The 23,511-nt window shown below is 39.4% G+C and overlaps 1 protein-coding gene and 1 long non-coding RNA gene across 3 annotated transcripts in view; one reads left to right on the top strand and one right to left on the bottom strand.

Moving 5' to 3' along the window:
* LOC140337606 (uncharacterized) overlaps window positions 1-23,511 on the bottom strand; it is a 135,204-nt gene that overhangs the window by 47,984 nt on the left and 63,709 nt on the right. The gene's annotated exons all lie outside the window — the stretch shown is intronic.
* ZNF469 (zinc finger protein 469) overlaps window positions 17,524-23,511 on the top strand; it is a 232,239-nt gene continuing 226,251 nt past the window's right edge. For both annotated transcript variants that reach the window (XM_072421337.1, XM_072421336.1), the window contains exon 1: window positions 17,524-17,661. The gene's annotated coding sequence lies outside the window, so the exon portion shown is untranslated. The remainder of the gene's footprint in view (window positions 17,662-23,511) is intronic.

The raw sequence follows: 23,511 nt of genomic DNA, 5'->3' as shown, positions 1-23,511 counted from the left end.
CTGCAGACTCTTGTAACTCTTTAATGACCAAGACAAACTCTTTAGTTGTTTCTTTTTGCATATCAAAGCAAAGCTTGCTCCAAAGGTTAATGAATACCTAGGCTTTACAAAGATCTTTGTGCTTTGTTTGTGATTAACTCACAGTGAGGATTTTTTACAGTAACTGACACCATGCTGCCTAATAATATGTTGAGACAAGGATCTATCCTTTTTGCATTTATTAAAATAATGTACCTGTTCTGACTTACATACAAATTCAACTTACGAACAAACCTACAGTCCCTATCTGGTATGTAACCCGGGGACTACCTGTACTTGTAAATGTAAAATGATTGCACAACAAACAAGAATAATGAGATTTCTATTTAAATTGAATATATCTCAGCATTTTATAAGTTTTGGATAGTGTGGGGAAAAGATGAGACCTCTGTCAAGTTTATACTGCTGTCTTTCCCCATTGGGAGATTTCCCCCTTTATTTGTACTGGTGGCCATTGTTACAAAGTTGTTCCAGAATGAAAGGTAAGAGGAAATCTTCAGACTGAAGACCTTGGGATACTGTGAGGGCACATTTTCACTTCCTGATAGATCTCTGGGGCAGGACAGCAATACACAAGCTATAGGTAGTATAGATGAACATTAAAGAAAAGATGGCATTGAGGAGCTCATACCACTGCCCCTCAGCCATAGATATTTGCTGGTGTTTAAATTTCACATGCGGATATAATGTTATGTCAGAGCCCTTAACATTGGGTTGAGTAGGCAATTCATGTGCGAAGATAACTCTTCCACAATTGCATGAAGATGAGAGCTCTCATTGAATACCATACACACTTGAGGCTCTCCATAGCTGATATATATGACATGTAAATGGGAAAGTGATGGTCCTGGTAACAGGGTAAAGGATGCGCTGGGGTCTGCTGTGCTCTTCCAGAGCTCCAGAAGCAGTTTAATAAGATTTGCACTATATTTATCCCAGCTGCTGCAAAAAAATACAATTCCTGGAATTAACGTTGCCTTGGTAGAAACTGCAAAGTTCCCATAACCAAATTAAAGGAGATACGCTAGGATTTTGGTTCTTGAGGTCTCCCTTTTAATATCAGGCCGTACCTCAGATACCTGGACCCCGGCCAAGAGACACAACGGTTGAGGTGGGATACAAGATAAAGTTTCCCTGAGTCTGAAACACTCGGGTCCCCATAACACCTGGATCTCAGCACAGTTGTTTCATCCCAGGTTTATTTCTGCCTCAGCCCGGGTCTATAATGGAATTTAGTAGTAATAATACCACATGAAATAATCAGCCATGGAAGCATATGAATCAAATAAGAGATACATTCCTCCTCCTTCCCAGTCAGCACAAAGAAAACTGTTTATACTGAGTATTATAAGAATTAGATACATGTCAGCAAGTGTCATACTGGGCTACACCAAATACACAGATATCACTACAAAAACATTTATGTGGCCCAAAGTGATAATGTGTCAATGGCTTTGTCAAGAGAGAAAGGTGGGGGGAACATTTGGAATTCTTTTTAAGAAGATTTTAGCAAATTACATGAATGTTATTAATATTGGTATTAAAACAGGATTTATATAGCGCCAACATATTACGCAGCTCTGTACATTAAACAGGGGTTGTAAATGACAGACTAATACAGACAGTGATACAGGAGGAGGATAGGACCCTGCCCTGAAGAGCTTACAATCTAAGAGATGTGGGAAGCATCACACAATAGGAGGGGGATATGGAAAGATGGGGAGTAGTGAGGGTTTAGGAGACAGAAGGAGACGGGTAGGTGAGGGTGAAAAGATGGATTTTGAGGGCTCATAATAAGAAATGTACAATGTGTGAGGGTCAGAAGCACAATTACTGATCACAGACAGATACCCAAATAAAGTTTTGTGAAAATAAAAAGGAAGAATTGACTGGATTTATGATAATTTGTAGCTTTTTTTTTTTTTGTTACTACATTAGTATTTAACAAAGTAAAAGGTAAAAGTATCTAAGGACAACTGGGAAATCAAATTTGACAAGAGCACAGAAAAGCTTCTATACAGCCATATCAAGGTGTCTTTGTTGACTCAGATAAATTATTGCAGTATTGTGGTCAAAACCAATTCCAAAAGAAGGGAACCAGAAGGGAACAAATAACACTAAATAGCAGCTATTGGAAACAACACCTGAGTCTTTCTAGCATTGACTGATCCAACATAAGCTAAATAATCCAAAGCTTACATCATATATAACTTAACTCCATGTTTACATGTCTGCAATTGATGCCATGTGGCTCAGTGGGTCTACACATTTGCATTACGCATTTCCACAAATTTGCAACACATTTAGTTGTTCAGGAGAAATCTAAACAATGAGTATTGTTTTTATAGTTCATACGTGATTTGGTAGTTAGAAAAGAAGTTGTATAGTTGAACTCTCCCAGGACCACTCAGTAAACCAATAGTAATGTTCCAAAACAAGTCACATCTCGGCCCCATGGAGTTCTTGAAAGACCTGTGACCTTTTATATTAAAGAGGAATGTTTCACATTTCATGCTGATTATTTACTATAGTGGGACATGAAAGTGAAAATGACCCTGGAACCTTCACAGACATTAATGTGAACTGCCTGCAAAACTAAAAACAAAAGTTCCACAACGGCAGAAGTTCTGTTCATGTGAACAAAGTTGACTTGATTGTTTACGATTTTCAGCCAATCTAGCAACAGGACAGCTGAGGATAGCTGTTCTCTGCTGAACCCATGCAGGATTCACCAGAAGGAAGCATTGGAGAGCAGCCAATGCTGAAAGGGATCACAGGAAGTTTTACTTGCACCATGCAGAATTGGTAAAGGAAAAAGTTAAAAAAAAAAGTTTAGATTGTTTTCTACAGTAAGGAGTTTCAATTTCTAGGACTGCTTTACACCCTCCTGGGAATGGGGTACAATGAACCCCTGTACTCCTGACCCCTTATAAGGGGCAGATATCTTAACCCACCAATTAAACAGGGCGCCCAGATTCCCAATAAGCTCCCCACCCACAGAGTCGCACAACACGGGGATTATGCTGTGAGAATGAGGCCCACAAAACAGACTGGAGTCTGGTTGGTGCCAAAAGGGAAGGTGGCTGCATGTTTTACCCTCTTCGTTCCTTGGCAAACCAGATTCCACACGCAAACACTTCCTGCCCAGGAAGGTTCCAAGCCAAATGAATGGTCTAGTTCCTAATATTAGAGAACACTACTCTTGTACACGCCTTTGCAAATGCCTGCAAAAACCAAACTTCTTTGCCTGAAACCCTTCTTGGGTACCTGGCTATGGAAGTGGGCTCCCAGGAGTGGTAAAAGCATTTTGTTACCGCTAGTCTTATCACATCCTAGGGAAAAGTAAAGAGCTTTTCAATCTCATTCACCATGGGCCATATTCATCAGTTATTAAAACATAATTGGAAGTGTGACACCTCATAGGTACAGGTAGAGAGTAGGCAGGTAAAAGTGTAACCTGCTTATATCATCTCTGGTGAAGAATAATGTCTTAGGTAAATGAAAGTATTCCAACATTTTAATCAGTAGCTGTAAGCTTGTCGCTGACCTCCACCTTCACCCCATCTAAACAAGCCATGAAACGCATAGGATCTTCGAGGTGTTGTCACGTTTAGGTTTTCAGTAATTACACATTGGTTTGATGTTGACGTGTCGTATTTGGGGAATATTAAACCTGTTGTACAGAAAAATCTCTTTTTCTTCTGTCAAATGCCATAATCTGTTTTTAGCTGCTTGTTCTGGCATGTTTATCGTCTCGTCCTCCTAAAAATCACAAACTCTCCGGCTTCTTGTACCCCATGTAGATTGTCAGTAAGCAGTTTGCTACTTTTATACTTCTAAGTGTTTACACATAATTGAATGGTATGCCGCCTGTCCTTTGAGCTCCCTCTGAGCTGACATGTCTGACACTAGAAGCCACTGAGGAATAAACCAGAACTCCAGACAAGAGCCTGAAGTCTTTCCAATCATTGGAAAAATAGAGAAAATTGTTACAAAGACCACATCATTACCACTGTTATTTTCTACAATTCCCTCCAAGGTCTTTTGTATTTTTGAGTGTTTCAATAACTGCAGTATTTAGGAAATGTTCAGCCCATCTGTCAGTGTCATTGAAAGGCACCTTTAAACCATTTTAGCTTTATAACTATTAAAGTGACATTTCTGAGCAGGGAACTTGTGACAGTTGTCTAGAGCTGGCAATACACAGGTTGATTTTCCAATATAATAATTTTCCAATATAATAATTTTCCAATATTTCCTTCCAGGGCTCTTTTCCCACTTACCTTTTTGACCTGGTAGAAAAAAAAACCCTAGCCGCTCTCTTCTCTCCTCCAATGACCTACTAATGACTTCCTCTTTCATAATCTCTTCACACGCACGGCTCCAAGACTTTTCTAGAGCTGCCCCGACTCTCAGGAATGGTGTTCCCTGTCCCATTCGGCTTGCTCCTAGTTTCTGCTACTTTAAAAGCACCCTTAAAATCCATCTTTTCAAACTTGCCTACCCATTTTCTTCTGTCTCGACTTCACACCATTCCATATCCCTCCTCCTATTGTGTGATACTTCCCCCAACTCCTAGATTGTACGCTCTTCTGGACAGGGTCCTCTCCTCCTCCTGTGTCAATGTTTATATCTGTCTGTCATTTGTAACCCCTATTTATTGTACAGCGCTGCGTAATATGTTGTCGTTATATAAATCCTGTTTATCAATAATAATAATAATAATAATAATAATAGAGCCATCTATTTCTTAATTTATTTCTAAATTTGATCAAACAAAAGTGTGTCAATATGGAGTATGGACTTCAATATACTGCAATACGTACAGTAAGGTCAGAAAACTTCCATAGTAGAAGTATTATGGTGAGTATATAAGAACTCTCATTGTATTTTTGTTTGAATGTAACACTTGTCTTCAGAGCAACAACAAACAGCCGTGTGAGGTGTAAAAATAAATGTCAAAACCTCTTCCACACTTTTCCGCACAAAATCGATGACCTGCTAAGATCTGATCAAAACTGTGTTGTGCTCAGAGGTAATGATTTGGCATGATTTCCTCCCACGTCCCATAAACATATTGCTAGGTAAGGTGAGTTAAAGCTGGCCTTAGACTGTGCTAGTGACATCAGACTACGACTATGGGACAATAAATTGTAAGCATCTTGGAAGAAAAGTTAGTGACGTGACTATGGACTATTAGGTGAAGGTCGGTTTCAAGGACTAGGTGAGTGCCCAGTTCCAGAAGGAAGACCCATGGCACACTGCTGCCAACTATGCCTACACTTGGGACCTATTTAGTGACTGACATGATTCTGTTGGGCAGCCACAGCACCTCATGGCCACATAAGTGGAAGAGGGTACTAAGAGAGAAACAGAATCAGCTGATGGAGAGGTGTAAGTGTATACACATGGGGTGCATGAGGATGCATTTGTGTTCTAGAAGTAAAGGAAAGTGACTCATGGGGTGCCATGAGCTGTGCTGTATATACTTTGTGATCATTATGTACATTACATGCAGCCAAACCCCTGCACAATGCATGTTACATACACCCGACTCCTGCACTATGTATGTTACATATACCCAACCCCTGCACTATCTATGTTACATACACCTGACCCCTGCACTATGTATATTACATACTCGACTCAAAGCAGATTGGGCTACTTTTTGTTCTTTCATTTAACAATTGTATTTAAGATATTTACCCATACCATATAAAGAGTCAGACAAGGAAAGTAATAACTTGTCAGAAACAAATACTTTAGGAGACATAAACAAAATCTAAACAGAAAACTTCTTACACAACCATGTAAATAATTTTCAAAAAGGGAAATCCAGGATCAAATCTGTTGACTAAAATATGTTAGTATATGTATTGAGATCGGGGGTCTAAAGTTACATACACACATCAGATTCTATCACTGGAGGTGATCTTTTATGATTGTAGTTTTAAAACTCAGCAGAGTCTAAAGAAGTGTTTCTTTACTAGGGTTCCTCCAGAGGTTGCTGAGGGTCCCCTGAGCAATGTTTGAGCGTCTCGGGTCAGTAAGACACCAATGATTTTTTTGGCTATCTGTATGAGTGACATTCTTCCCACTGACCAGCAACGTATGAGGAATTCTTCCTACTGACACTAATGTACTGTGAGCTGTAGATAAAATAATTATATAGGGGGGCGCTGGAGATCTGAATGTTATTTCAATGGTTCTTTCATGTTGAAAAGGTTGAGAGATACTGGACTAATAAGTGCGGAGAAGTCACTGTAAAGAGTAAGAATAAGATGATGGTAGACTCCTAAACAAAGTGGGCCTGATTTATTAAAGCTCTCCAAGGCTGGGGAGGATACACTTTCATCAGTGAAGCTGGATGATCCAGCAAACCTGGAATCACCCAAAGGAGAAGGGCTCAGATCTGCCCCTAGGAGTGTGTGTATAATGCAGCAGACATCGTCCTTATATCAGCATATGTTGCTAAATATAAATAGGCTCCAGCAATGCAGATGAGATCAGATAGGAAAACCAGCAACATATCTTACTCTAAGAATAAAAATGTAGTGGTAGATTCACGCACAAATGAAAAAAAAAAAAAACTCTGTATAATTTTCCATTATTCAGCAGAATTCTCTAGCCAGAAACATATAAATGGAATGTATAAAATGTTCAGCATATGTATTCATAGCTTACTCTGATTCACGCTCTCTCTCAGTTGGCAGGGATTCCTGTGCTGGCAGGAGTCCCACATATAACTTATACCGATTTGCTTCTGTGTTTGTACACATGTAATGACAGCGCACACATCACCTACCAAATGGGCCGGTTCATGCCGAGGTCAGTGACTTGGCAGATGCCCAGTAAGCGCAGGGTATAACCCCCCATCGGCCTGTGCATGTGTGACAAGTACATAGCTCTTATCCAAAACATTGTGTAATCAGGATGAATTGCTCTGAGATTGGCTGAGAAAACTGTGAATGTGTTCATACCAGGATGAAGCAAGAGGAGAGGTAATAGGCATCACACAAATTGCTGGCACAACTTCAGATGTTAAGAAAATGAAGAGTCTGAGTATCTTCTTAAATAATTTTATCTGATGTTTTACACTATACATGAATATGGCCTCCTTCCTAAATAAATTTCTTCTTAGGTGATGCAAACTTCAAGTCTTTTGAGAAGATAACTGTTATTGGTTGTCATTATGTTATACGTTATGTTGTGTAGTTTAAGTGACACCAGGTATTGGCTAAAGATGGGTCATCTCTTATCAAGAATGTTTTTTCACTTGCCAAGGATTTTTCAATATATTCAGTGTATGTCAGGTCTGCTGAATCCAGAAATGACATCAGTTTCATTGAATTGGCTCTAGTTCTTATGATACAGGAATCGGAATAGATGATTTTACCTAACACAGCATATTATTATCAATCTCTATTCACACCGATGTTTTGCATTTTATATATTAAATCTAGCATTATTTTCATGAAACTTTAATTTGCCTTCTTTTTATTCATACATTTTCTTTTTTATAGAGGTATGAGTTCTTCAAAAAGAAGTTGTTTATATGACCCTAATATATTGCTACATTTCTGGTGAATATTCTCAGCAAAAACTGATAAGAAACATTACAGAATTTGTGAAACAAGCATATCTTGTATATTTTGGTATTAAACTGTGACAACCATATGATATGCAAAACTTGTGGAGAGTGTCTGTGTCAGTAGAAAAAAGGAAAACTGAAAAGTGTGAAATTTGTTGTACCTATAGTATGGGGAGAGCCCAGAAATCATCATAATGATTGTTATTTGTGTGCTGGGAATGTAAGAGAATCGTTACAAGAAACACAAGTGGGAGTACGGTGATTTGGAATCAGCAAGACGACCTGTGCCACATGGTGCTGATGTTCCCATAGCAGTGTTCAGTCCCGGATATTCCTGTATCCGACATGGAGGATATACAGGGAGTGTAATCCAGGAGTTAGCAGTGGCAGTGAATATGTTTCATCAAACCAGCAGTTCTCCCAAGAAGAGCTCAATGATTTAATACGTGACCTAACTCTGTCATAACAATCATCTGAACTAATCCAGGCTAAAAGAAAAGAACTGTCTGAGACCAGAAGATAAAATAACGGTTTATAGGACAAGAGGTGGCACTCCGACCATATTTCAGTGAAGATGGAGACTTTGTGTTGTAACATCCCTGGACTACTAGCCCATATGAGAGGACCAGAATACCGAGCAGAAGACTGGCGGCTTTTCATAGACAGTTCCACTCCAAGTTGAAATCTGTGTTACTGCATAATGACAACTGCTATGCATCAATTCCAATTGTCACCCAACAAAACCTAAAGAAGAAAATGAAAATATCAGAATGGTCTTACAAAAGCTTTGCTATCATGAACACCAATGGTCCATACGTGTTGATATAAAAATGGGGAACTTCCTACTTGGACACAAAGTGAATACACAAAGTCCCCATGTTCCATCTGCTTGTGGGATAGAAGGACAAAGCAGGATCACTGGAAGAAAGTGACATGGCCTCCAAGGGAAAACATGAAAAAGGTGTGGTGAACATCATTACCGAGCCAATGGCTGACAATAAATCATTCTCCCCCCACTACACATAAAGTTGGGATTAATGAAGCAATTTGTTAGAACTCTGAACAAGGACGGTGATTGCTGCAAATACATTTGTAGATTCTTCCCTGGATGAGTAATGAAAAATTTAAAGCAGGAATCTTGGATGGACCCCAGATTCAGAAACTGATAAATGATGGAAATGTCACAAGTTACATGACTGATACTGAAGCTTCTGCCTGGCACAGCTATGGCATGGTTGGCAGGAACTTCTTGGGGAACCATAAAGCACAAAATTATGAAGAACTGGTACAAAACCTAAACTTTATAAATGTGTGTGCTACTATGAGTATAAAGGTACACTATCTCCATATGCAAACATTTCCAGAAAACCTTGGTGATATCAGTGAGGAACAAAGGTAGAGGATCCATCAAGATATAAAGGTGATGGAAGAAAGGTATCAGATGGGATAGACACATGATGGCAGAATACTGCTGGAGCCTTCAACGTGATTGTCCTGATCATCAGAGTTTTCAATGACTTCTTTGTAATTAGTTCTGTAAATATACTGAATAAAGAAGATATTGACATTAAGTATTTCAAAATTTTAATTTTGTATACATAGGCATATCTAGTTTAATTTTGCTTAATTTTCATGTTTCATTATTTTTTTATGAGATTATTATTGAAGTCATTATTTCAATAACTAGAGCCAATCTAGCAAAACAAATATCATATTAAGAATCTGTGCATCAAACATAACATAAAATGACTTTAATCTGTTTGGCAAGAAAGTGTTTGTTGACCAGATATAATATAATATATAGATGAAGCTGATCAGATGCTGGGACTGAAACTTCTATCCAAACTTCTTTATTAAAGAGGACGATATTTACTTTTTTCCTTTACCTTTGGAAACAATTCATTAACCTTATCTTCTAGGTGTCTGTCTGATCAGGCTGGGTTCATAGCAATGTGGCTCTGCTTGTACTCTGTACATCTGAATAGGCTGCTCACCACACAAAAAGAGGAGCATGCACATTATATTCACATTAATGCATTTGTTACAAGCATTACCATGCAATCCAATACTGCATACTAAAGCATGTGGTACAACACCAACATTTCTGAGTTGCCATCAGAAGTTTTAAGCCTTGCCTGTTCTAAAACTTTAGGAGTATGTAAATATCAGAATGTCCATAGCCCGGTCACACATCTACTTGAATAGGGAAGGAGATGTGGCAGAAGTGCTACTGACATGAAGCACAGACATATTGTAGTCAGTTATATTTTCCAGGCTGTATGTACTCCTGTATGTGATAAATATGTACAGACTTCAGTTGGGAAACTAACTTGTTACTACCTGTATTTAGAAAGGATTCCCAGATGTCATTTTAATTTAAATATGATTAAATTGTCTTTTTTTTCTATTGGGTTCCGCTGATTCCACGTGTGGCTCTTTGCTGCTGGTGTCACCCGACATGTGGCCACCTATCCCTGCAAGTGGACACCGGTGTGGTGATGTACTTGACTTCATTGTAGCCTCCACTGAACTCAAATCACACAAGGTGCCCCTAGTCTGGTATCCTAATAATCCAATAGGAAAAGTTGTTGCAGCAAGCCAAACCCGTCTGCTATTTCCATACATCTGTACAAGAATGCTGGAGTGCTACTCGCCTATTCTAGAGATTTCTATCCAGATGAAGCAGCCAGTACTGCTCCTTACCTTATTGTGCTTGGCCAGTCCTCCTATGGAAATTCACACTGTAAATATAAGTTGAATGACATCCATTTTGTACACTAAAAATTGTTTAGCACTGCAGAATGAAAGGAAATAAATCCTACAGAGCCTTAAAAAAAGCTTTGTGTGGAGTACAAACTGAAGTAAAATTAAATGCGTTATTCTATCGGGTGTTCCTTAATTCACCTCAATGTCTGATGGGTTTAACAGACTTACATTGGACTTTAAAATAGGAAAAAAATTTAGATTGTATGTAAACCCTAACAATGAACAATTTGTTCCCATTTGGTCTGGTAAATATACCATTGTAAGTGTTTTGTTCTATCTGTTCAATAATTGCAACAAAAAAAGGTAATCCTGCCAGAAATACACATCTGTCCTGTATCCAGTATTCATTTTCTGTGTTATCTCAATCACAATTATTAGCATTCCCAGTCCTACTTAGGGACTACAGAATGATTGGCCTTTTTGTTGTATAGATTGGGGGAGCAGTTGGGTCTAAGTAGTTTGGCAAGAGAAAACTGGGCAGGGCCGATACCACCTAATCCAAGACAATTCTGTGTATTGTCAGCCCACAACAGGACTTAGGAGCAGAGCACATTTCTGGCAGATCAATCAGTATTTTCTGAGCTTACAGGACTTATTAAGGAATTAAATATAGAAATGTGCATGTATTGCAGATACAGTTAGGTCCATAAATATTTGGACAGAGACAACGTTTTTCTAATTTTGGTTCTGTACATTACAATTAATTTTAAATGAGACAACTCAGATGCCGTTGTACTGCAGACTTTCAGGTTTAATTCAGTGGGATGAACAAAAAGATTGCATAAAATGTGAGGAACTAAATCCTATTATCACTTCATTTCAGGGACTCAAAAGTAATTGGACAATTGACTCAAAGGCTATTTCATGGGCCGGTGTCAGCAATTCTCTCGTTATGTCATTATCAATTAAGCAGATAAAAGGCCTGGAGGTGATTTGGGGAAGGGGGGGGGGGGGGTGAGGTGATTGCATGTGGAAGACTTTGCTGTGAACAGACAACATGCGGAGTTCTCCATGCAGGTGACACAAGCCATCCTTAAGCTGCAAAAACAGAAAAACCCATCTGAGAAATTGCTACAATATTAGGAGTGGTAAAATCTACAGTGTGGTACATCATGAGAAAGAAACAAAGCACTGGTGAACTCAGCAATGCCAAAACACCTGGACGTCCATGGAAGACAACAGTGGTGGATGATGGCAGAATCATTTCCATGGTGAAACCCCTTCACAACAGCCAACCAAGTGACAACACTCTCCGGGAAGTAGGCGTATCGATATCCAAGTCTACCATAAAGAGAAGACTGCATGAAAGTAATACAGAAGGTGCACTGCAAGGTACAAGACACTCATAAGCCTCAAGAATAGAAAGCCGAGATTGGACTTTGCTAAAAAAAACATCTAAAAAAGCCGGCACAGTTCTGTAAAACATTCTTTGGGCAGATGAAACCAAGATCAACCTTTACCAGAATGATGGCAAGAAAAAAGTATGGAGAAGGCGTGGAACAGCTCATGATCCAAAGCATATCACATGATCTGTAAAACATGGCGGAGGCAGTGTGATGGCTTGGGCGTGCATGGCTGCCATGGCACTGGGACACTAGTGTTTATCAATCATGTGACACAGGACAGAAGCAGCTGAATGAATTCTGAGGTGTTCAGAGACATACTGTCTGCTCAAATCCAGCTAAATACAGTCACATTGATTGGGAGGCGTTTCATAATACAGATGGACAATGACCCAAAACAAACAGCCAAAGCAACCCAGGGGTTTATTACAGTAAAGAAGTGGAATATTCGGGAATGGCCAAGTCAGTCACCTGATCTGAACCCAATTGAGCATTTCACTTGTTGAAGACTAAACTTCGGACAGAAAGGCCCACAAACACACAGCAACTGAAAGCCGCTGCAGTAAAGGCCTGGAAGAGCATTAATAGGAGGAACCCCGGCATCTGGTGATGTCCATGAGTTCAAGACTACAGGCAGTCATTGCCAGCAAAGGGTTTTCATCCAAGTATTAGAAATGAACATTTTATTTTCATCTTTTTAATTTCCAGTTCCTTTTCAGCCCCTGAAATGAAATGATTGTGTAATAAAGGATTTAGTTCCTCACATTTTATGCAATCTTTTAGTTCAACCCACTGAATTAAAGCTGAAAGTTTGCAGTTCAACTGCGTCTGAGTTGTTTCATTTAAAATTAATTGTGGTAATGTACAGAACCAAAAATTAGAAAAAAATTGTCTCTGGCCAAATATTTATGGACCTAACTATATGCTGCATATTTTGATAAATGATAAAAGAACTGTTACCTCAAGGTAAATCAATGTCATGTGCAGCTCAGTGTACAATCCCAGCACAGCCAGATGTTGGAAATTAATATATGTTCTGTCCTGCCCAGTCAAATCCCTAACCGGGTGATGATATTGGTGGCAGCAATGAAGGGTAGAGAGGTGAGTTATAGTTCCTCTTTAAGTTTACATAGACAGTCTCTGGGCATTTTCTGTGCAGATACCGGCAGCTGACAATTGATGGGCCATGCACATCCAAACTAACAACAAATGTGGTTGTGTCCATGAGTGGCAATGGTTGGAGTGGCAACTGCACCACTTCTTTCTGTGTGAACTAGCTGAAATCTTGCCTATAAAAGTGCCAGTATAGCAGATTGTATGATAGAAGCCAATAAACATTAAAAAATTGGGAAAAATGAACACCTTGAAATAAATTTCCCATTTAGTTTTGATTCCATTTCATTTTGATTTTGCAATTGACTGTATTAAAGTTGATGATGTATTGCTTAGTATTGACTTTGCAGTTGGCTGAATTCTGGTGGTTAATCATTTTCTTGGTTTCTGGTGCTTGTGGTATTTGTGATTCTTGGCTGCAAATGACTGAAAACTGACAAGGAGTATGGGCAATTCTAAAAATGTTTAGAAGTTACTGTCCTATACCGATCATTTGAAAATCTAATCTGAAACCACAGATGTCATATAGTGGTAAGAAAACAACTCCACAAAATATTCTTGGCTTATAGATGAATAGTTGTTTTTTGACAGTTGTCAACCTTCCGAGGAGTGGAGGTCCCAGCAAATTCACCTGAAGGTCAGATGCTCAATGCTCAGAGAAACACTCCAAGTCAGACTCTACATGCCTTGGTTAGCATGTTATATGTTTAGGTTCATGACAGTACAAGTGGAAAAAGACTGAACATGTACAGTTTATTCAGAAGACACAACAGAAGGACCATTGTAGCAAAGCTTAAGTTTGCAAATTGGATTCTCAACAAACCATACTTCTGGAACAATATCCTTTGGACAGATGAGACCAAAGTGGAGATGTTTGGCCCTAATGCACACCTTCACATTTAGTGAAAAACAAACAGAATATCAGTACAAACACCTCCAACTATGAAGCATGGTGGTGGAGGGGCAAAGATTGGGGGTTGTTGTGTATCCACGGGACCTGGGCACATTGCAGTCACCTTGTGTTGATCATGGATTTCTCTGTATACTAAAGTATTTTAGAGTCAAATGGGAAGCCATCTGTGTGACAGCTAAACAAGGTAGAAATTGGGACATGCAACAGGACAATGGTCCCAGCCACACCAGAAAATCCTCAACAGAATGGCTGAAAAATCAATCATCCATGGTGTTGCAATGGTTTAATCCAGATCCAGACCTCAACCCAATTGAAATGCTGTGGTGTGACTTTAAGAGGTCTGAGCATAATAAATGCCCACAAACCTCAATGAACTAAAGAAATGTTAAGAGGAGTGGGCCAAAATTCTTCCACAATTATGTGAGAGACAGAAAAGGTCATTTAGAAAAGAACCAAATATTTGGTAATTATGTCCAGATATGTAAGACATTAGAATTGGAACAGGGTGCACTTACATTAATAGACACATGATGTATTAATGAATACAGAGTGCATTAATTTGTGTCTTATTTAGCTCCCTGGAGCTCAGCTTTAATATTTCTACATATATACAGAACTTTGTGAATTAAATCCTACGCATCCTGTTCGGGTAATGAAATCATTCAAGGCCATATAAAAGATTTAAAAGAAGCTCTCTAATGTCCTGGTGTGTTGAACAGAAAGAAATCCCATTAGTATATTGCTGCCTGCTAAGGCCCCCACTATCAATTTATAAGTGTAACAAGTGAACATTATGCAAGTCAAACAACATTGGCTTATTTCTGAATGGTAAACGTTCTTGAATGAATACAATATTGGATGACATAATACTGCAGGAACAGATTAAAATGTTTCTTCTTTGCCTGTTCTATATACAGACTGAAAGAATGTAAATTCATGATCCCATAAAGTTGGAGTTCTTATGTATGAAACACGCAAGCAACTTCCTTCTTTTAGTAAGACGTGTTCACATTTAGGAAGAAGTCATATACAGAATATGATGGTGTTCTGTTTAGACTCTGCAGGTGTAGTGAAGGAAAACCTACAGAAGAGATAATTTACCTGGTGTTCCACAGCTTGGAGAACCTGGAGCCTACAGAGATCCCATCTGTCTGAGCACATTGCATTTCTTCATGGGTATTATATATTGTAAATAGGGAAGGATATCAGTTCCATGCCCTCTTACACTGCTTTACAAGTCTCTTACTATGAGCATTATTGATATGTGGCCTCATGGTTATCAGTGTAAATAATGATAATATTACAGTAATAATACAATGTTATCTTTTAGCTAGAATACTGGCAAAAGATCACAATTAAAGAACAAATATGGAGGCTGAAATGCTAATGGTGTCCAGGAAATGCTGCAACTGTTACGGTCAAAAATCTGAATTGTGTTCTTTAGTTTTCAATGCAGCCAACTTAAGCAGAATTTTCAGTATATCGGTACTGGCTGTGCAACCTCCCTCTCATAGTCTAATGTGAATGTGGTTGGAGAATCAATGGGCTTGGAAGGGGAACAACACTGCGCCCATGGAACTCATCAGCTGAGGATATTGCTGGCCTGCCTTGTGCAACCTGCCATTCTAAAACAGTTATCCAAAAACAGTGGATATTCAGACTGTGGACAGCTATGGAGATTTAGATATCATTCAGTGAAAAGCATTTATAATATCATTGGGCCATTTGGTTAAAATTGCTCATTGATGTACATATAAATTGACAGTTTATTTTTAAGAGCATATTGCAGACAATCACTATGCTGACAAATAAAGCTTGTGATTTTATAGACTGTATTGGATAATGGTAAGGAAAGAAATGCTTTTGGACATAAATGGGACAATTAAATGTAAGTACCAATAAACTCCAGGTCACTTTTGTATATATTTTAGCTTCAGTTATTGGGGAAGTGGTACTGGTAACCCCGTCCATTCAATATATATTTCTCAATGGTTTTTCATTTATCATAGATTATGGAGATTGCAGTAGATGATTCCTCGTTTCACTCAGACTTATTAGCAGGGTTCCATCAATGGATATAAATACTTAAAAGGTAACATAGGTAGGAATCCAGAGCCTGGTGGATGTTGAAGGGACCAAGCTGCAGCGTTTAGGAAGCCGTGGAATGGTACAACTGGCTCTAACTATACACTTGTCTAATACAAGAGAGGTCTGATTTGTAGCAAGCTGCAATCAATACAAGAGATGGTAAGTTTGCAGTCTAGATGCCATTCTGCTTTAAGGCCAAGATGACTCTAACTCCACCTTAAACAAAACCTGTTTGTCTCACCTAAGGACACAGTTACATGACACCTCATCCCTGGGTCTTCCCATGTAACGTGGACACTTCCCGGGTGGTTGCCCAGCTGTGAGGTCCTTGGAGTAAAATGGAGAAAAGGAGCCGGCAGAAGTGATGTTACAGAGGGCTGGATCCGCATTCCCCAGCACCCAGAAGCACCACTGTGGGGAGACCTGCACAATAAATTTGGGTAAGTATATCTTGCTTCAAGGTAGTTTAAAACCTAAAATTGTGAGGTAGGTTAGGGGGTGGGCGGTCTACTCCAGATAACATTTCTTATACTTCCTGCAACTGAGAGTTTTTTTCAGACTGTTGTTCTTAAGGCGAGAAGGATGGTGTTGGAAAGGTGACAATACATGTGGATATACAAAAATTTAAATCTAACTGCATGTTAAGAACACGATCCAATTGTTTCACAGTCCAATGGACCTCTATCCAAAAACGATTTCTACAAGTCCCTAGAAATATTAGAGGAGTTCATAAATATTAACCTCCTGAGCTGTAACCCTGAGTGTAGTTCAGGGTAAAAAAAAAAAAAAACAGCCGATAGCGGTAACCCTGAGCTGCACTCGGGGTAGCTAAAAAAAAATTAATAAAGACTTACCAGGTCCCGCTGGCGTCCTCCAGTGTCCTGCCAGTCCGATTCCATCCTCTGGCCGCATTCTCTTCCTCGGTTCGGTCCCCCGGCGATTACGCTGGTGTTCCCCAGCAGTTCCTGATGATGTTGGTGCATGGGGCCGCCTCAAGGGGGCATGGCGGGAGTTTCCAATTATTTTGTATTGGATTTGTGTAGCTTGAGTTCCCCTTATAAGATTTAGTTGTAACACAAATAAGGCAAAATCATTTTACTATGGCCACTGTTGTCTCAGTTGTGTCAATGGCATCTGTATGACATTGAGTTGTTTCTGGGATCATTCAGAATGATTGACAAGCATATTTGACCTGCAACTGACCTCTTCCTGACCTGCTTAATGTAGGTTTCACATTCCCATGGACTTGCATACATTTATAGCCAAGAACCGAGAAAACGCGAATGAAACCACATTGGCACAGGCCCATGGACGAGTAATATTAAGAACTTTAAATAGGCAGCCATGTGATACTATTAATGCCACCTAATACACAGAAAATAAATCAGTTGGGACACGGCTTGTCAAAGATATGATCACCTTGTAGGTTCAATAGTAGTGGAACATAGGTTGACTCTCTCCACTATCTATGACAAGTCTGTACAAACACTTTTTACGATAAACAGTTAAATAAAGAGAGAAATATGAGAGATCTGCATTCCCGAATCAGAAGTTCCCCAGGAAGCGGGTCGGTACGAAGATTCTCCATTAGGTCCGGAAGCGTGGGGGTTAAGTGCCTGTAAAGGGGGTGGAGAAGGGAATCCCAGCTTGGAACATGAGACTGTTCAGCTGAAAAAGAAGGTTTCAGACATAATGATGCAGCCCAGCACTCAGTGTGTCTGGATGAGAAAGTCACTCATGGGCTGGGAGGAATCTCCACGTTTCCTATAGGGAAGACCTATACCATGCTCATTACTCTGGCCTGCAGGGTAAGTGCTCAGTGCCCAGATGGGCACCATGTTTTGTAATCCTTCCATATGTCTGCCCATCAGCAGGTTCCTGTCAGCTGAGGTGGAGCTCAGTGATACTTTGTATAGATGCAATCAGTGTTGTTCTAAAGTATGGTTATTCTTCTGCAGGATGTACCTGTGAAAGGTGCAACCTGGGAGGTGTTTGTAGAGTTAATTCCATCAGGCAGAGACTCTTTTTCTGGGTTCTCTCACTTTTGATAGCTGCAGTTATCTGCTGTCTGGTGCCAGAAAGTACAGATTGGAAGTGTTTAACACATAATGTGCTGGAGTTAGTAGATGTTGGAGGAAAGGCCTGAATGTACCATTGCAACTTTTTGGGTGGCACTGCCAGTTAGACAAGAGTAGTGCTCTATGTCAGTAATAAAAGTTGTGCATGCTGCAGCTGCTGGGAAACCTGCAAGCCATCATCTGTCTCTGACAGCCTAATATTCTTCTTACAAGAGCGCTTATAAAAATTTAACTGTGTTGCTGCTGGATAGAGCCCAGTCTATGAGCTGTCACTGTAGCAAGAACTATGATTCATTATAAAGGAATGTAGAAATGTGCGCAAAAAGAAAAAATGTGCAATGTGCGTTCTGTGTGGGATTGTGAAGCTGACATGCTGCTTATGACATCAGGTGTATATAACTGATTTTAGAGTTGTGAAAATCCTTCCTTGTGTAGAGGAATGAATGGGAAGGCTGCCACTGTCTTACTGCTTATGTAAAAGTTCTGCCATTATACAGAAGGGTTTACACAATGTGCAGAATTTTGATGAAATGTAACAGGCGGTGTCAGTTATTGGTCATTGTCTTGGCCTAGGGCAGTCAGCAAGAATTGGGGACGCTATGTGAAGCTGTCAAACTAAAGCCATGTGTTCAGACAAAGCTGAAATGCCCTTGGGCTGCACAGCCATGTTTACAAGTCGAAAAAAACTAATGACAGCAAGAGCCAATTGAGATCTGAAAGGGGAAATCCAAATTAGAAATCACACGTCTACATATGCAGTTTTTTTGTACAGTTAATATGGCAGCATTGCCTCACTTTCCCATGTCTGTTTTTCATAGAGAATTCTAAGCCATGGATTATTTGCATATATAATATTATCCATATTATTATTACACAGTATTTATATAGTGCCAATATATTGCGCAGCGCTGTACAAAGTCCATAGTCATGTCGCCAACTGTCCCTCAAAGAAGCTTACAATCTAATGTCCCTACCATAGTCCAATGTCTTTAATATAGACTAAGGGCAATTTTGTGGGGAAGCCAATTAACCTAACCGCAGATTTTTGAGATGGGGGAAGAAATTGGAGTAGCCACGCAGACGCAGGGAGAACCTGCAAACTCCATGCAGATAGTGTCCTGGCCAGGATCCAAACCTAGGACCTAACGCTGCAAAGGCCAGAATGCTGACCACTGAGCCACCGTGCTGCACAACCATAGCTTATTTACCAATACAGATAGTTGGTATCCATTGATTGTTCACCTATATGTTGGCCCACAAAGTGATTTATTCTTCAAGGATTATTAGTTCTAATGAAGATGTGTCAAATGGTATAGCAAACTCTTGTGCAATAGGCTTGAATTTTCGCATTGCCTTGTTGTTGGCGTTTTGGACTGTGTGCAACGATTGATGCGATATTGCTTTTTCCTTTGAGTATAACAAAACAAAAACATTCGGCCTACTCTTGGCACAAAATAATTAATGACGATGATGTGTTGGACTATTGCTTCCACCTGCCGCCCAGTTTAGTTCATGTGATACCCAGAGATTATTTGCACGCTATGCACAGAGCATGAAGTCATAGAACCAGAGTGGATTATTTAATAAAGTTATGTAAAGTTCAAGAACCCAAAGAAACAAACTATTAATCAATATAATTGCTTTAGGAATATGAAAATAAATCCAATTACTATGGGGGACTATATAGGGGACTGTATGTTGAATGTAATTCTCGCTATCTGTTCAAATTCTGTATATATTGACTCTGCACAGTACTACTTCTCGTCCTGTACCCCAGTTGTAATTCTCAGTATCTGTTCAAATTCTGTATGTATGGACTTTGCACAGTACCACTTCTCTTGTCCTGTACCCCGGATGTAATTCTCGGCATCTGTTCTTATTCTGTATATATGGAACCTGCACAGTAACACTTCTCTTGTCCTGTACCCCGGGTGTAATTCTTGGTATCTGTTCTTATTATGGAACCTGCACAGTAACACTTCTCTTGTCCTGTACCCCGGGTGTAATTGTCGGTATCTATTCTTATTCTGTATGTACGGACTCTGCACAGTACGACTTCTCTTGTCCTGTTCCCTGGGTGTAATTCTCCTTTAATTTGCTATGGACCATCCTGGTACCAAAATTACACAAAACTGTAAATTATTTTCTCCAATAAATGGGTTTCCGCTGCACATACAAGAACAGGAACTACATTTCTCAAAGGGGACTTCTTGTTGTTCAGTGATTACTGAATAAACTCTTCATATTATCTCCCTAAACAGAACTTTGGCTTTATACTGGAAACATGATGACTTTCACTGCAGAGGATGCAGGTGCATGAACTTTTTTTGCATTACAACAGAATATTCATCTACTGCGTGACAGTTAATGTGAGATCAGCCAGGTCTGCTCAGCTCAGAGCTTTATACAACAGCAAAGGTCATTTTGTATAATTGTAATCATTTATATTCAGAGGATGACTGTGCAATATTTACAAAGTAACCGTAGAATGTGGATGAGATTTAGCAATTATTCTCACTCACTATTATTATATTCACATTAATGTGCATGCTGATGTTTACAAGTAACTGAGGTGTTTGGATTTTGCTTGGGCTTTGAGGTGCAGTTGAATGGTTTGTTATCTGCCATTGTAGGTGCAAGTGGTACTAATTTGCAAATTGACAATATCCTTTTACAAGATTACTTAGGTTTTCTATTTATGGAAAAGATTTCCAATGTATCCTGTATAATAAATATCTTCTGTTTTGTTATTGGAACTCTGAGTTTGGAGAGTTAGTTTAAAGAAACGGGCATAACAAAATATTGGAGGAATTATAAAATTATTGAGTCAAAGTCAATTTTCATCACATTCACTAGGTGAATATTGCAGTGAAAGGTGATATCCCCCCCCCCCTTTGCCCATCCTCCAACAGCAGCACCTCAATACACCTCAAGTAGACGAGCCTCTGGATACACAGATTGCATCCTATATCCCTAAAGAGGGGAAGGAGGTTAAAGGAAGAGGGGTGTAAGAAGGGTAAGAGAGGAGGAGTGGGGGATAAAAAAGAAATCAGACAGAAAAATGCAGAAAAGAAAGCTGGTGACACGTTGTCCTCAATCTTTGGAGATTTTAAAGTTCTATGAAGGAGCTTTGTGTATAGAGGGTTCAAAAACTATGTATTTCCTTATATGAAACAGAACAGACATGACAACCTGTTTGAGGAGCTCAAGACCCTCACCAATATCAGGACAACGGAACTGTAGGCAATATATACAGATTTGTACATGATAAGTACCATGGATGGTATACAAGAACAATCTATTGTTGGATATTAGTATAAGGATGGAGTAGTATGACCCATAGTATTGTACACAACAAACTATGGATCATTATTCTAAACTATCCATTTTACAAACATGTACAAACGCACTTCTTTTGTAGTGCTGATGTAAAACAGGGCTTGGATCTATGAACTATACTGGACAATTTCTTCTTTTCTGTACACAAAGCAATAAAGAAATAAATGTATTTTAGACATTATCTTGGTATGGAATGCCTTTTCTTTTAAATTCCACAACATTGGTTTGGAATATTCACATCAGATATGTATCCCACAGAAAAAACAAACAGTTGGAAAGGATTCCAACACAAGGCAACCTAATTTTCATGCTTGCTGTTTGACAGCAGGGTAACATTTTGTGCCAAATTCTAAAAGAATAAAATCTTAAAATAAAATTCATAATTTCCAAAGCAATCCAAATTTTATTATTCCTAATTGATGTGCTGGGCTAAGAAAAGATATGCAGGACTCAAATCTTGATAGCCTCACAGATCACATCAGCCGATCTTCATACAAAGAGATGTCTGTCATTATTAATATTATTATTATTATTATTATTATTATTAATAATAACAATAATAAACAGGATTTCTATAGTGTCAACATATTACACAGCGCTGTACATTAAATAGGGGTTGCAAATGACAGACAGATGCAGGAGGAGGAGGAGAAGACCCTGCCCCGAGGAGCTTACAATCTAGAAGAGTGCAGCGTGGGCTGACATATACCTGACTGTTATAACACTGTTATCCATCCCTCCCCTCAGGCATGCTGTCTTGGTGTCACCTTTGACTCGGCCCTCTCATTTACCCCCCATAGTCAGAACATTTCCAGGTCCTGTCACTTTCACCTACGCAACATCTCCAAAATCCGCCCCTACCTGTCCCCTGAGACCACCAAACTCCTTGTACATGCTCTTATCATCTCTTGTCTGGACTACTGTAACCTCCTCCTCTCTGGTATTCCACTAACCTGACTCTCTCCTCTACAATCTATTATGAATGCTGCAGCCAGACTCATCCATCCTTCCCTCCGCTCCTCTTCCGCTGCATCTCTTTGTAGTTCTCTCCATTGGCTTCCATTTCACGTGAGAATCAAATTCAAGCTCCTGTGCTTTGCCTTCAACTCCCCCCACAGTTCTTGTCCCACTTACATTTCTGACATGGTAAACAAAATCCCCTCCTAGCGGTCTCTCCGCTCCTCCAATGACCTACTAATGACTTCCTCACTCATAACCTCATCACACGCACGGATACAAGACTTCTCTAGAGCTGCCCCGACTCTCTGGAATGGTCTCCTCGTCCTATTCGGCTTGTTTCTACTTTCTGCTTATTTAAAAGAGCCCTCAAAACCCATTTTTTCAAACTTGCCTACCCGTCTTCTTCTGTCTTTTGAAACCATCACTACTTCCCACCACTACATATCCCCCTCCTATTGTATGTGAAATTCCCCCACCTAGTAGATTGTAAGCTCTTCGGGGCAGGGTCCTCTCCTCCTCCTGTGTCACTGTCTGTATTAGTCTGTCATTTGCAAGCCCTACTTAATGTACAGCGGTGTGTAATATGTTGGAGCTATATAAATCCTGTTTATTATTAATAATAATAATAATAATAATAACTGCAAATCGTCTTTTGTTTTCTCTGCACAGCTCTCCATCTAAATGATTGGGAGACAAAACCCGGTGAGACAGAGAGCTGTATGGAGAATTTACACTCACCAGTTACTCCATATATACAAATACTATAATAATATCCAGCAGGAGGTTTTCCAGATCTATAGTTGTTCACAAAATATTTACAATGCAATACACTTACAGAAGGGAATCTGGAAATATTTAGCTTGCAGGCACTTGGTTTTGACACACATTAAGTCAGAGTATTTATAGTATTTAAGGGGCAACTGCAGCAGTTCAGTCATAAATAAAAGGAAACTTTGTGTTTCTAAGAACACAATTATCAAGAACGTTTAGTGGGCTAAGTGCCTCATTTTAGTATCAGAGTTTTAGGATTCATGTTGACAAGTCATATTTTCCCATATTTGACATATATGAGTGGAATGCATGAAGTCCACAAAATGCGACTGACTTTAGTTGGGCAGTACACACGGCAGTTCGGACATTGTGTTTGACTTGCTTTGCGTTACATCTCACTGGAAGCCGCATGTCTCAATAAGATGTGATTAAACTGCAAATAAAGCAAGTCAAAGACAATCTTTTCTTTTAATTATTATTATTATTATACAATGTGTTTTGTATTTGAAC

The sequence above is a fragment of the Pyxicephalus adspersus genome, chromosome 9 (genome assembly GCF_032062135.1).
Source record: "Pyxicephalus adspersus chromosome 9, UCB_Pads_2.0, whole genome shotgun sequence".
Lineage (NCBI taxonomy): Eukaryota > Metazoa > Chordata > Amphibia > Anura > Pyxicephalidae > Pyxicephalus > Pyxicephalus adspersus.
The sequence above is the reverse complement of the archived record's forward strand: the minus strand, read 5'-3'. Positions and strand labels throughout refer to the sequence as shown.